The sequence below is a fragment of the Gopherus evgoodei genome, chromosome 9 (assembly GCF_007399415.2).
Source record: "Gopherus evgoodei ecotype Sinaloan lineage chromosome 9, rGopEvg1_v1.p, whole genome shotgun sequence".
Lineage (NCBI taxonomy): Eukaryota > Metazoa > Chordata > Testudines > Testudinidae > Gopherus > Gopherus evgoodei.
Window position 1 is genome coordinate 89920817 of NC_044330.1, and position 14321 is coordinate 89935137.

General features: G+C 41.9%; 1 protein-coding gene across 4 annotated transcripts in view; it reads left to right on the forward strand.

Moving 5' to 3' along the window:
* The window catches only part of DCX (doublecortin), a 124587-nt gene that overhangs the window by 7285 nt on the left and 102981 nt on the right, over window positions 1–14321 (forward strand). The gene's annotated exons all lie outside the window — the stretch shown is intronic.

Genomic DNA, 14321 nt, shown 5'->3' on the forward strand with positions numbered 1-14321 from the left:
GAAGGTGCTTTCCTCCTCCACGGAGAGGAATGAGAAGAGGTGTCCTTGTCCTCAGCCTCCTCCTGTATGAATCTGGTTTGGACACTAGGGAGGGGATGGCTACTAAGGATGCAGACAATCCCCCTCCTGCATGCAAATTTCAAGTCCCAGCCATGCTCCTATTAGTTTATTCCTGATATGTTAGTTCATGATATTTATTTGGAAGCAATAAACAAACACGTCTATTTCCAACATTTTGTTGGTTCAGCAAAGTTTTTGCAGAATGGAAACCAGGTGCCTTTGGGGCCAGTTTAATGCAAGGTTTGACTCTTGCAGAACTAGTCTGGTTTCTGCACAAAGGCAACTCTGCTTATTGTTTATACTAGTGAATGGCTGAGCAAAGATGTCTCTCTGGCTTTGTGGTTCTGGTATTGTTTAGCATTTATTCTCTCTGCAATTTACTTAGAAGACTTTATTTTTCTAGATGGAGAGATTGCAGATGGGCAAACTGCGAATGCCAATTCATCATTAAACATCCCCGGCTGTAAATGTGCATGTGTGTTTTAATTTGCATGAGAGATTTTGAGCAGCTAAGGGGTGAAATTCACGAAAAGGAGAGAGATTTTTTTCCTTTTAAATTGAATTACTAAATAGTATTTTTATATACTATATTTATCTACCTTTGAATTTTAATGCTGAGATTGAGTGATACTTACCACCTCCCTCTTATTCACAGATAAATGATGTGTGAGGAGATAATAGAACAATGGGATGCAGAATCGCTGGTTTTCTACAGTCCTGATACAGAAATCCAGGCACTAGCACAATTCATTGTAAAGTTCAAGGGCAAATAAAGAATAAAATGAAGTCCCTTCCATATGGTAAAATGTGCAGACAAAAGCCCTATTTCCAGCTCCCCAAATCCACTCTTTGCTTGCTTACAGAATGGAAAAGCCTTTTCGATCAGCCTCGATTTCTCAGCTGTTACTGCTGGTAAAAGGAGGTGGCCAAGCTGAATTACAATTATTCTTACTATGTAGCTGACAGCCCAGTGCCTCTGCACAACAGCTGAGCTCAGCCAGAGTCTGCACTTCAACTACTGATTACTCATCTCCTGCCAACAGACAGGATTCCTCAGGGCCTTACTGCTGTCCTGGGAGTTTCTGGCACCGATATTCTCAGTCTAGAGGCCAGAGGATATGTGTTGGCTGAGAATCACAGGTCATGGCGTGGTCAGACTTCATTGCAAGTGGTGTTCTTAATAAAGAGTGTGCATTAGATCATATATACGATTAACCGGCATTATTACTAATAAAAGACATGGGCCTGAGATTAAACATCATGCATAGCAGTGTGTGTGAGAGAGAGACAAATTAACATACACATCTATAGTATGTATCTGGAGAGTATATTTAGTAGACTAGACTACAGAGGCTATGTGATGAATTGGAATGAGCACTGAAACCAATAGTGCCCAAATTCTGGTCCGTGCCCTGCTACTGACTCTCAGTGTAGCCTTAAAGAAGTGTTTAAATCTCCCTAGGTCTCAGTTTCCCCATCTGTAAAATAGACTGATGATAATATTTGCCTACCTCACAAGGATGCTGTAAGGCTTAAATAATTAATGGGTAAGGAGGGCTTTAAACTAGGTTTGACGGGGACAGGTGAGCAAACCCCACAGGTAAGTGGGGAACAAGACCTAGGAGATGGGTTGGAAACAGGAGGGAGCATGGGCTATAATGGCAGAGAGAAAGGAGGGTCAGGGCAAAGCTGGGAAGCAAGATCAAACCAGTATCTTAGATGCCTATATACAAATGCAAGAAGTATGGGTAATAAGCAGGAAGAACTGGAAGTGCTAATAAATAAATACAACTATGACATTGCTGGCATTACTGAAACTTGGTGGGATAATACACACGACTGGAATGTTGGTGTGGATGGGTATAGTTTGCTCAGGAAGGATAGACAGGGGAAAAAGGGAGGAGGTGTTGCCTTATATATTAAAAATGTACACACTTGGACTGAGGTGGAGATGGACATAGGAGATGGAAGTGTTGAGAGTCTCTGGGTTGGGGTAAAAAACACGGGTGATGTCGTGCTGGGAGTCTACTACAGGCCACCTAATCAGGTGGAAGAGGTGGATGAGGCTTTTTTCAAACAACTAACAAAATCATCCAAAGCCCAAGATTTGGTGGTGATGGGGGACTTCAACTATCCAGATATATGTTGGGAAAATAACACCGTGGGGCACAGACTATCCAATAAGTTCCTGGACTGCATTGCAGACAACTTTTTATTTAAAAAAGTTGAAAAAGCTACTGGGGGGAAGCTGTTCTAGACTTGATTTTAACAAATAGGGAGGAACTCGTTGAGAATTTGAAAATAGAAGGAAGCTTGGGTGAAAGTGATCATGAAATCATAGAGTTTGCAATTCTAAGGAAGGGTAGAAGGGAGTACAGCAAAATAGAGACAATGGATTTCAGGAAGGCGGATTTTGGTAAGCTCAGAGAGCTGATAGGTAAGGTCCCATGAGAATCAAGACTGAGGGGAAAAACAACTGAGGAGAGTTGGCAGTTTTTCAAAGGGATGCTATTAAGGGCCCAAAAGCAAGCTATTCCGATGGTTAGGAAAGATAGAAAATGTGGCAAAAGACTACCTTGGCTTAACCATGAGATCTTGCGTGACCTACAAAATAAAAAGGCGTCATATAAAAAATGGAAGCTAGGTCAGATCACAAAGGATGAATATAGGCAAACAACACAGGAATGCTGGGGCAAGATTAGAAAGGCAAAGGCACAAAATGAGCTCAAACTAGCTATGGGAATAAAGAGAAACAAGAAGACTTTTTATCAATACATTAGAAGCAAGAGGAAGACCAAGGACAGGGTAGGCCCACTGCTCAGTGAGGAGGGGGAAACAGTAACGGGAGACTTGGAAATGGCAGAGATGCTTAATGACTTCTTTGTTTTGGTCTTCACTGAGAAGTCTGAAGGAATGTCTAGTATAGTGAATGCTTACGGGAAGAGGGTAGGTTTTGAAGATAAAATAAGAAAAGAGCAAGTAAAAAATCACATACAAAAGTTAGATGCCTGCAAGTCCCCAGGGCCTGATGAAATGCATCCTAGAATACTCAAGGAGTTAATGGAAGAGGTATCTGAGCCTCTAGCTATTATCTTTGGGAAATCATGGGAGACGGGGGAGATTCCAGAAGACTGGAAGGGGGCAAATATAGTGCCCATCTATAAAAAGGGAAATAAAAACAACCCAGGAAACTACAGACCAGTTAGTTTAACGTCTGTGCCAGGGAAGATAATGGAGCAGGTAATTAAAGAAATCATCTGCAAACACTTGGAAGGTGGTAAGGTGATAGGGAATAGCCAGCATGGATTTGTAAAGAACAAATCGTGTCAAACTAATCTGATAACATTCTTTGATAGGATAACAAGCCTTGTGGATAAGGGAGAAGCGGTGGATGTGATATACCTAGACTTCAGTAAGGCATTTGATACGGTCTCGCATGATATTCTTATAGATAAACTAGGAAAGTACAATTTAGATGGGGCTACTATAAAATAGGTGCATAACTGGCTGGAAAACCGTACTCAGAGAGTAGTTATTAATGGCTCCCAATCCTGCTGGAAAGGTATAACAAGTGGGGTTCCGCAGGGGTCTGTTTTGGGACCGGCTCTGTTCAATATCTTCATCAACGATTTAGATGTTGGCATAGAAAGTATGCTTATTAAGTTTGCGGACGATACCAAACTGGGAGGGATTGCAACTGCTTTGGAGGACGGGGTCAAAATGATCTGGACAAATTGGAGAAATGGTCTGAGGTAAATAGGATGAAGTTCAATAAAGATAAATGCAAAGTGCTCCACTTAGGAAGGAACAATCAGTTTCACACATACAGAATGGGAAGAGACTGTATAGGAAGGAGTATGGCAGAAAGAGATCTAGGGGTCATAGTAGACCACAAGCTTAATATGAGTCAACAGTGTGATACTGTTGCAAAAAAAGCAAATGTGATTCTGGGATGCATTAACAGGTGTGTTGTAAACAAGACACGAGAAGTCATTCTTCCGCTTTACTCTGCGCTGGTTAGGCCTCAACTGGAGTATTGTGTCCAGTTCTGGGCACCGCATTTCAAGAAAGATGTGGAGAAATTGGAGAGGGTCAAGAGAAGAGCAGCAAGAATGATTAAAGGTCTTGAGAACATGACCTATGAAGGAAGGCTGAAGAAATTGGGTTTGTTTAGTTTGGAAAAGAGAAGACTGAGAGGGGACATGATAGCAGTTTTCAGGTATCTAAAAGGGTGTCATCAGGAGGAGGGAGAAAACTTGTTCACCCTAGCCTCCAAAGATAGAACAAGAAGCAACGGGCTTAAACTGCAGCAAGGGAGATTTAGGTTTGACATTAGGAAAAAGTTCCTAACTGTCAGGGTAGTTAAACACTGGAATAGATTGCCTAGGGAAGTTGTGGAATCTCCATCTCTGGAGATATTTAAGAGTAGGTTAGATAAATGTCTATTAGGGATGGTCTAGACAGTATTTGGTCCTGCCATGAGGGCAGGGGACTGGACTCGATGACCTCTCGAGGTCCCTTCCAGTCCTAGAGTCTATGAGTCTATGAGTAAGGCCCTACTTGAAATGTGGGATGATTGTCAAAAAGTTGCGGAGAAGCCATGGGAAATTGCCGAAAAGTAGTAATGGACCTTGTTATCTGTGGCACTAAAGTCCATTATTACTTTTCCATTATTTCTGGTTGGCAGCCACCTGGGGCTGAGAGCAGGAGCACAGGGCTGACAGTGGGATGTGGGCTGGAGCTGAGAGCAGGGGCCACCTGGGGCTGACAGCAGGGGATCAAGACTGACAGCAGCTGCCCTGAGGTGACAGTGTGGGCTCCTGCTCTCAGCCCCATGGTGGCCAGTGTTCCCGCTCTCAGCTCCGTACACTATGGGGCTCCCACTGTCAAAACTGCAGAGAAGCCTAATATTGTGGAATCCACAATTTCTGCAATATCGGAAGTTAAGTAGGGCCTTATTAATGGGCCATATTCAAAGATGAATCTGAGTTAGGCTAGGGGGAGTCTAAGACAGTATAAGTGACCCCTTCTTCCTGTCCCCAGTGTGGATATTACACCTACTTACATGCCCTTAGAGTTACAGTATAGATTTGCTCACACCAATTTACTAACATGTAATCTATAAGTCCCCTTACACCTCACTTCTGAATTTGTCCGGCTGAGTCTAAGCTGATGTAACTCCCAGACCAAGGGGCCAGCAGAGTGGAGTGTATCAAGGAAACAACTAACATGAGAACAGGGAAAGAATATTTAAGTTAAGTATCTAACTGTAAGTTACAACTTCTCCCAGCTTGCCAAACTTATGAGTGGAATTGTATGATGGGGTTGCTTGTGATGGTAGGGGGCATGGCTCAGTAGCCTGGGGGCTCACCCTCAGTTTGTGTCTCATGTTCTTAAAAACTCAGGCTTTGGGATTTCAGATGGCCACCAGCAGGGGCCAGGAAGGGATTCCTTTGCTCTAATGTATTCTGGTGGTGGTTTTTTGCTTCTTTTTGGTTTTTAAATCTCCTTCCTCTGACGCGTCAGGAATGGCTGTGGCTGGAGATGTGACTGCGGATGGAGAAGGCCCGGGCTTTGATGTGACACCGAGCATTCCCTCTCTCTGGTGCTTGGCTGGATAGTTCTTGCTCATGTGCTCAGGGTCCAACTGATCGCCATTTGTGAGGTTGGGAAGGGATTTTCCTCAGTTCAGATTGGCAGTGATCTTGGGGTTTTCTCACCTTCCTCTGCAGCTTGTGAGTGTGGGTCACTTGCCTGGATTATCTGATATCTCATTTAATTATTTCCCTGGTGCCATGGGGGCCTCAAGTACTGGTGCACCTTGGTCCCTCCTGTTCTCTTCCTGTGGTTCCAATCAAGTCTCCTGTGGGCTGTAATACTTTGGTCTAATTTTGGTTGTTGAATGTAGTGTGCAGGTGATGGTGGTGGTCTGTGACATACAGGAACTCAGACTAGATGATCTGGCAGTCCCTTCTGCCCTTAAACTCTGACTCTTTGACATGTAAATTACATCACTCATTCACACATCAGTAAGTGAGTGTCTCATAGATTCATTGACTTGAAGGCCAGAAGGGACCAACATGATCATCTAGTCCAGGGGTTCTCAAATGGGGGGTCAGGACCCCTCAGGATGTCGCGAGTTATTACATGGGGGGTTGAGAGCGGTCAGCTTCCACCTCAAACCCTGCTTTGCCTCCAGCATTTATAATGGTGTTAAATATATTAAAAAGTGTTTTTAATTTATAAGGGGGGGGGTTGCACTCAGAGGCGTGCTATGTGAAAGGGGTCACCAGTACAAAAGTTTGAGAACCACTGATCTAGTCTGACCTCTTGCACATTGCAGGCCACAGAACCTCACCCACCCTGTATTAGGCCTCTAACTGTTGGCTGAATTACTGAAGTCCTCAAACCATGATTTAAAGACTTCAAGTTACAGAGAATTCACCATTTACTCTAGTTCAAATCAGCAAGTGACCTCTGCCCCACGCTGCAGGGGGAGTCAACCCTCCCTCCCCCCAAGATCTCTTTCATTCTGACCTAGGGAAAATTCCTCCCTGACCCCAACTATGGTGATCAGTTGGACCCTGAGCATGTAAGCAAGACCCACCAGCCAGACACTTGTGAAAGAATTCTCTGTATTAACTCAGAGCCCTCCTCCTCTAATATCTCATCTCCAGCCACTGGAGATATTTGCTAATAGTGATTGTGGATCAGACACTGTAGACCCTTGAAGTACAGGAGGGCTTAAATTGAAAGTTTTGGTTCAAGCCCATTTCTACTGCTGACATATAGAAACTGTGATAGAAGCGCGCCATGCAACAACGGTTAAAGTCCTAGACTATATGCTGGCAGGCTGTAACATACCGTTATTTGTCTGAAGTAGCAAAAGGGGCCTTTTGGTTTTGCTGCAGTTTTAGCAATGAGCTGGATAAACTGAAGGACACGCCATTACGTCATTTTCATTTGGAAGCTCTTGATTTCTGTCTTGCAGAAGATATTTTCCTGGAATATTTAATGTGACTGATACAGCAACCTTTGTTGGACTATTTTTGTGATTACATGGATATAAGGATGTGTATTTACTGGAAACATATTTCTTGTAACAATAAATGCATTTCTGTAATAGCCTATTGTCATGATCTCTTAGCTATAAGAAAGATTGTTCAGGCCTCTTCATACAGAATGCATTACCAGTGTTACAGAATGATGACTGATGGTACTTAGCTGGGGAAGCATCTTGCATTTCCAACCTGAATGTGACATGATCCTTTCTGATGGCTTTGATGGCGGATTTTCCTTTCCTATATTTAATATTTCTTCAGGAAAGAATCGTTTAATCCATCTTACTTTCTGCAGGAGTTTTGTGAGCATCTGGGAATCATGTAATCAGTTGGTAATTTCAAATGATGCTGTACTTTAGGAGAGGTTTTTCTATTCATGGAGCTCAAAGAGCTTTCTAGACACTGCATAATACAGTCAATAGGCAATGTCATCGGAGGAACACCTTGCTATCCTGGAAAGTGGATGTTCTGGAAACCCATCCAGTATGACCTGGAGTGATCACATGCAGGTGAGTCAGCTAAAAACATACTGAAAATTTCTGCAGAGTGATATCTGCAGTGATTTCCATAGGATTTGGCAAGCTTTGCAAATCCACCGTTCAGGATTTTGAAGTGAAATGCCATGTTATTAGCTACCACTAAATTGCCATGGAACTTTGCTTGTGCAACCCAGCTGCTGAGGGTGGCAACCTTCAGGACCTGGTGCAAGATCTATCCATTCAATGTGTTTTTTTTCACCCTGTAGGGAATTTGTTTTCAGCTGAGAGGGTGGAGAAGGATTTGTTAGTTGTGGGGGATTTGTGTCAAGGGCCAGTGCACAGTCTAGCATGAGAGGCATTCTTCTTGTTGGTTGACGTTTATTTTAATGCTTCACTCACAATTGGCTACGATGGGGGTGATGGTCCTGCCTTTAACCAGTCACTATGGGCTATGTTGTCTCCTGTGTGGGTTAATCCTGTGAATCATCGAATCATAGAATATTAGGGTTGGAAGAGATCTCAGGTCATCTAGTCCTCAAAGCAGGACCAATACCAACTGAAAGTGAAGGTGACTGGAAACAAAATGAATTTGTGCTCACAGTGTTCTTTCTATTATTTTATCACAGGACAGTGAGGTTTTATCTCCTTTCCCCCAGCCTCTGTGGGAATTTAGCATATGGATACCATGATCATCCCTCAAGATACAACTAGATCTTTGGGGAGTTGCCAAGACCATCTGTACAGAAGCTTTATGTCTTTGAATTTCCTCCAAATCATATGTGACCCTCTCCAGCCTCCATGGTATAATGATTCCAGTTGAGCTGAGCTGTCGTGGCTTCTCCTACTTGATGCTGCCCCATCAGAATATGCATGAGGAGGTACCCTATGTTAATGGTGACCCACACCCCAAAGAGTATTCCTACCCTCTGTTTGTCCCAACCCACTGATCTCAAGGCTTGAACAGTCTCCACAGAGGAGACTTTGCTGCGGTTGGAGGAGGGGTGAAGCAATGCTGTGGAGGCATCCCTCCACTCTTCCCTCCCAGGCAGGTAGGAAGCCTTGTCTCTATAACACCGATATTTAAAATACATTAAGGATGGCACAGTCCCTATAAAAATAAATCTAAAATGCTATGTTGTGAAAGACTGCCAATTCCAAATCAGTTATTAGCTCAGTGGGTTGGGTGCAGAACAGCTTAACTCTGTAGCGCTCATCAGAATAGTTCCTTCAGGTGCAAGCTATTCCTTTGAAGAGCCATGTTAATGGTTTTTGCTATAGGACCAAGACTTTCAAAAATGATAGTGCCCAACTAGAGACACATTAGAGCCTTTATTGTCATAAACAGCTTAATCCCCACTCTTGGAAAACCACAGGGCTCCAAAACAAAAGAGGCAGCCAAAATCACTAGTTACTTTTGAAAGACTCGGCCTAGGTGTTTGAAGGCTTTGAAAGAAGAGCTTAAGGATGAAATTTTCAAAGAAGGAACAGGGATTTAAAAATAAATTTGATGGAAGATGTATCAAAGCACCATGGATTGCTTTGAAAATGTCAACCTAAGTCTTCCTCCTAAAGCAAATTAGCAGTGAAAGTGTTAATTGCACTATCAAAAGTTTGCCTAGAATCCTCATCCAGAGCAGACAGACCTCAGATAATTGTCAGTTTAAATCGGATGCTAATTATAAAATGCATCATGCTTGGCAGACGTTCTTAGGAATAGCAAGGATGTGAGGGTTGAGGTGCACTGACAGAGCTGAGTGGGGACCTTGGATTGGAATAGCTGACAGGGTTGTTGTAAAGGAGGGAGTTCAGATTCATTGTATTGATGTATCGGGTTACATGCCTATGGGGGAAGCTTGAACAGCAGCAAATCACAATATGCTTCCCACTTGCTGATCTTTCCTTCACTTTCAAAAGCATCACAATCACCCCAACATACAATAAAGAACTTCACTAGAGACAAAAGGAACATCTTTACCCAGATTTAATTACACAGCAGAAAGATCCAATGTTTGCTGCTTTGGGTAAAGATAATTCACCTAATTTAGAATAGGAAATTTAATCTGGGGAGCTAAATTTACCTTTCCTTTTTATCTAAATGAATTTATCGATAGGAAGAAAGCAGATGTATTCCCAGTTTCTCAATCACTTACTCTGTCTAAAGTGATTTAGCTGATGGAGCCACAGGGCTTGATTCTCTTCTAACATAAGCTGGTATTAATCAGTAGTAATGCCATCAAGGCCAATGGAATTGTCAGTGTGCAACCACTATAAGCAAAATCCAAATCAGGTCCACAGACACATCAAGGTATTCCTAGAAATGGCTGTTGTTCATGCCATAGTTTGGTTACTCAGGGATGTCTCTGGGGCCAGATCGTGATCTCAATTGCACTGGAGTAATATCATTCCATTGAGATCAGTGAGTTTACTCTTGATGTCAACGTTAACTGACAAAAGAACTTTGCCCAAAGATTCTTTCATCATCACTGACACTGTGGCTACGAAGATGTTTCATTTCTCCAGTAGTGGCTGGATGAAAGAAGAACAATAGACAGAAAGTGCCTTAGGTATCCATGGAATCATTTGAGGTACTATGTGGGATGAATGTTGCTATCATCAGCAAGAGAAATTGTGTCTCTCAGTCAGTGGCAAGTGTCTGGTATCAGGCTGGAGTGAATACTGGGTCTGCTTAATTTTTTACCATTTTTAAAAAGAAATGTATATTGCATATAAAGCTTGTAATGGAGTCCCAAGCAGGTGTGTGCATTTTATTGTACTTTATCTTTTCTGTGCAGTGTGTGTGGTTTCTAGGGCTGTCAAGCAATTAAAAAAAATAATCACAATTAATTATGCAATTAAAATAATTAATTATGATTAATCACACTGTTAAACAATAATAGAATACCATTTATTTAAATATTTGTGGATGTTTTCTACATTTTCAAATATATTGATTTTAATTACAACACAGAATACAAAGTGTACAGTGCTCACTTTATATTTATGATTAAAAGAAATAGTATTTTTCAATTCACCTAATGCAAGTACTATAGTGCAATCTCTTTATCATGAAAGTTAAACTTGCAAATGTAGAATTATGTACAAAAATAACTGCATTCAAAAATAAAACAATGTAAAATTTTAGCACTTGCAAGTCCACTCAGTCCCACTTCAGCCAATTGCTCAAGCAAACAGGTTTGGTTACAATTTGCAGGAAATAAGGCTGCCCAGGTCTTGTTTACAATGTCACCAGAAAGTGAGAGCAGGTGTTCACATGGCACTGTTGTAGCCGGCGCCGCAAGTTATTTATTTGCCAGATGCACTAAAGATTCATACGTCCCTTCATGCTTCAACCACCATTCCAGGGAACATGCGTCCATGCTGATGATGGGTTCCGCTTGATAACGATCCAAAGCAGAGCGAACCGACGTACAGTATCTTCATTTTCTTCCTCTGAATCAGATGCCACCAGCAGAAGGTTGATTTTCCTTTTTGGTGGTTTGGGTTCTGTAGCTTCTGTATTTGAGTGTTGCTCTTTTAAGACTTCTGAAAGCATGCTCCACACCTCGTCCCTCTCAGATTTTGGATGGCACTTCAGATTCTTAAACCTTGGGTCAAGTGCTGTAGCTATTTTTAGAAATCTCACATTGGTACTTTCTTTGCGTTTTGTCAGATCTGCAGTGAAAGTGTTCTTAAAATGAACATGCGCTGGGTCATCATCCAAGACTGCTATAACATGAAACATAAGGCAGAATGCAGGTAAAACAGAGCAGGAGACATACAATTCTCCCCGAAAGAGTTCAGTCACAAATGTAATTAACGCATTATTTTTTTTAACGAGCATCATCAGCATGTCCTCTGGAATAGTGGCTGAAGAATGAAGGGGCATACGAATGTTTAGCATATCTGACATGTAAATACTTGCAACCCAGCTACAAAAGTGCCATGCGAACGCCTGTTCTCACTTTCAGGTGACATTGTAAACAAGAAGTGGACAGCATTATCTCCTGCAAATTTTAACCAAACTTGTTTGTCTCAGTGATTGGCTGAGGTAGGGTTGAGTGGACTTAGAGGCTCTAAAGGTTTACATTGTTTTATTTTTAATACAGTTATTTTTTGTACATAATTCTACATTTATAAGTTCAACTTTCATGATAAAGAGATTTAATACAAATGCTGTAGTGCAGTGAATTGAAAAATACTATTTCTTTTGTTTTTTACAGTGCAAATATTTGTAATATAAAAAATAAATGTTAAGTGAACACTGTACACTTGATAGTCTGTGTTGTAATTGATACCAATATATTTGAAAATGCAGGGCCGGCTCCAGCTTTTTTGCTGCCCCAAGCAAAAAAAATTTGGCTGCCTTCTCCGCCCCCACCCCCCACCCCCCCCCGGCTTTTTTTTGTGGATTTACACATGTTTGCACTTTGCAGTTTTGTTTGGACTGTTTAAAATTTAAAAAAATGAAAACAGAGAATTTGTAGTTAGTGAAATAAAACAATTTCCTACAAGTAAAAAGAACAGGAGTACTTGTGGCACCTTTGAGACTAACACGTTTATTTCAGCATAAGCTTCAGTGGGCTACAGCTCACTTCTTGATTTGATTCCAAATAGTCCATTTCCTATAAGGCACTGAGATATGATGGTCATGGGGCAATACAAAGCCCAAAGACAGAGAGATATAACCCAACCAGCCAATTGACTCATAGTGCCGCTCTCATTGTACTGATCTTGATTTAAATGGGGCTACATGTGGACAATTATGAGGGAGGGGACAGGGTGATCCGCAGCCGGGGTTTGGTTGGCCCATGCACAGGATGCAAGAGGAGGGTGAGACTTCTTGAGCCTTTTCCTTCCCTGCTTCTTCCCCAGCCTGATTCATCCCTTAATGTCTCTATGCCCCAGTTTACCCATCTATAAAATGGGGCTAATAAATGTCTCACCTACATCACATGGCTTGCTGCAACCTTTATGGCTTGCTGCAACCTTGCCAAGGGTTTGGCTGAATCGAACAGTCTGACTGCAACGTAGCTCAACATCTTCTCCAGGGCACAAATCAGCACATGGCAAAATTGCTTAAATCCACACACCAAGCCAGTGGCAGAGTCAGGATTAGAACACAGGAATGGCTGGTGTCCACACCAAGGCTTAATCCAGAGTCATGGTGCCTCCATGTAGAAAAGGGCCAGGAACCAAATTCTGCAAAGCCATTGATTCAATTGGTTTGTTTCCATTTCCGGGGGGTGGGGGGGGGAAGGGGAATTGTAAGAGGCATAGAGAATGACAAATGACAGCCACATTCATATTAGGAAATAACTTGTTGTCATTGGGTACTGTAATGTAGTTTACAGAAGTTATAGAAAAACAAACAAGCAAACCTATTAGGCCATTTTTCTTAGCGCTGCCTGCCTCTGGGCAGATGCAACTGGAAAAAAAATATTGACCAAAGAGACTTTATCTGTGTCCAGTTTGTTTTGTCTATAAAATTAGTTTTTATGTGACTGTGATACCAGTGGGATGTGTGACTGGAGACAGAAGCCAGGATTTATCTCCAGAACGGCACCCCGCAGGTAGCTCTACCTTTATTTGGAGAGACCTCTTCTAGGGGGTGAGAAGATTATTTTATTTCCAGGGCCTAGGACATGCTGAGACTGCCACCAGTGAGGTTATAAACGATCATGTTGGTTTTGTGGTGTAGACACCTGACAGAGATCACCCAGTCTTTACTCAGAGCAGCCAGTGGATTGTAATGGCTCTTAGTTATTTTGGCCTCAAATAACAGAAATGTAAAGTGTTTGGCTGTTGTGAAGTTTCTGATGCATTGGAATAAAAAAATGTTTTGGATTTACCCAGAACCACATCTGTTGGGCTGATTTGGATCAAATGGCTCGACTCTATAACCTTCTGTAATTTAAGGGAATTTGGACTCATGTTTCTGGAGTTGGCCCAGATATTAACAAGCCAATGATGTTGGTTAGGATTCAGGAAACAGCTCACCATTCAAAATGCTTGCTAGGTAACTTTTATTTAGTTTAACCTTAATCAGATCAACTATCAGCAAAACCTCAGATCCCACTTGGATATATGATTCAGTGAAACAGAGACATTAGGGTGAGATTTCTAAAAATTGCTCTAGAAATACAAATTAGAATTTTATGCACAGCTACCCAATTTTTAACTATTCACTTAAATTATCCATGAGAGCTGCCACATGGCTCAGACCAGTGGTTCATGTAGTCCAGTATCCCATCTCTCAGAGTGGCCGGTACCAGATGAGATGGTTTAGCAAAAGGTGCAAGAAACCCCACAGTGAAGAGTTATGGAAAAGTTTACTTAGAGACGTTCCCTGCTTACTCCTTTTTAGATAGTGGTCAGCTTATGCTAGGTACTCAGCTTGAAGATTTATATCCTGTATACACATAAAAAATAGCTTGGTCGTGGATGTTCTGTAACACAGAAAAATTATATGGGGCAAAAAAAGATGAAGATCCAGTGAGCACAATTCTCTTTTCAATTACACTGGTGTAAATCAGGATGAGCTAGCGTAAAAACATCAGAGAAGAATCAGGCTCCTGTGCCTATTGTCAACTCTGGCTTTCTTTTCCTCACTTTTTTGACACAAAAGTCAAAACTGGTTGCACATTATAGGATTGCAGCCATTACCCCACTGCAGCTGAAACCCCATAAGGCTGCTGCAGAAGCCTAACTGCATTTTTTTTTC